The sequence below is a fragment of the Microtus ochrogaster genome, chromosome 2 (assembly GCF_000317375.1).
Source record: "Microtus ochrogaster isolate Prairie Vole_2 chromosome 2, MicOch1.0, whole genome shotgun sequence".
NCBI lineage: Eukaryota > Metazoa > Chordata > Mammalia > Rodentia > Cricetidae > Microtus > Microtus ochrogaster.
Genome location: NC_022010.1, coordinates 40,527,645 through 40,528,999, shown reverse-complemented (window position 1 = coordinate 40,528,999; position 1,355 = coordinate 40,527,645). Strand labels below are relative to the sequence as shown.

General features: G+C 38.5%; 1 protein-coding gene across 1 annotated transcript in view; it reads left to right on the top strand.

The window, feature by feature from the left end:
• Ppp1r2 (protein phosphatase 1 regulatory inhibitor subunit 2) overlaps window positions 1–1,355 on the top strand; it is a 30,156-nt gene that overhangs the window by 8,118 nt on the left and 20,683 nt on the right. The gene's annotated exons all lie outside the window — the stretch shown is intronic.

Below are 1,355 nucleotides of genomic sequence, written 5' to 3'. Positions count from 1 at the left end.
TCTTGTAGACCAGGCTGGCCTCGAACTCCCAGAGATCCGCCTGCCTCTGCCTCCCGAATGCTGGGATTAAAGGCTCTCTCTTAATTCTTTAAAGGTGTGTTTCTTTTCACTGTGAGCTTCCTTGGGATGTGTCCATGAACAAACTGAATTATTTGCTTTCTAAGCAAATAATATTTAATAATTTTTAAACAGATGTAGTAGCGGGCTGAAATAGAAGGCCAGTTTAATTGTTTTTTTAAAAAATATTTATTTATTATGTATCCAATATTCTATCTGGCATGTATGCCTGCAGGCCAGAAGAGGGCACCAGACCTCATTACAGATGGTTGTGAGCCACCATGTGGCTGCTGGGAATTGAACTCAGGACCTTTGGAAGAGCAGGCAATGCTCTTAACCGCTGAGCCATCTCTCCAGCCCCAGTTTAATTGTTTTAAAGATATTTTTGCCATGCAACCCAGACAACCCAAGTTCCTCCCACAAGTTTAATCCTTTAAGCTCACATAAAAGATGGAAGAGAGAACTGACTTTTTCAGTTTGTCCTCTGACCCCTCATCTAACCCCCTTACATATGCAGACAGTAATAATAATTTAATTTAAAGACAGGGTTTCTCTGTTTATCTCTGGCTGTCCTGGAACTCACCTTGTAGACCAGGCTGGCCTCGAACTCACAGACTCCTCTGCCTCTGCCTCAAGTGCTGTGATTAAATGTGTGCGCTGCCACCACCTGGCTTCAGCCAAATATTTTTAAAATATTTTTAAAAATTGAGTCTTGTTATAGAAAAAGGTGGATGAAACTGAGCATGAAAGTAATTGAAACTTTTTTTTTAAACTCATTCTCTACTATGACAAGTGAAATTGAAATTTTGTTTTAGAATTTTTAACCAAAAATTTAAAATTTTAAAATTATAAACATTATTTTTACTTTTTTGGGTGTGTTTGCTTGCCTGTGTGTGTACTGTATGCAGTGCCCTTGGAGGCCAGAAGACTGTGTTGATCCTGGAACTGGATCTCCGGAACTGGAGTTAGAGATGGTTGTGAGCCTCCACGGGTATAATGGGAGCTGAAACCTGGGTCCTCCACAAGAACAACTGCTCTTCATTACTGAGTCTGAGTCATCTCTTGAGCCCTGTTCCACATCTTAAATATTGTTTATATTTTATGCTGTTTTGTAGTTTTTTTCATGGATATAATTTCAGTTGCGTCTGTGTGTTAGATAGTAGGGCTGATTGCAAGTAGTGTAAATAACTAGTGCCACAGGACTCATAATTTATTAAAATTGTATTTTGTACATTTTATCACAGTGAAAATGTGATATTCTTAATCTGAAGGTTAGAAAATAAGAGAACATGAAGTCA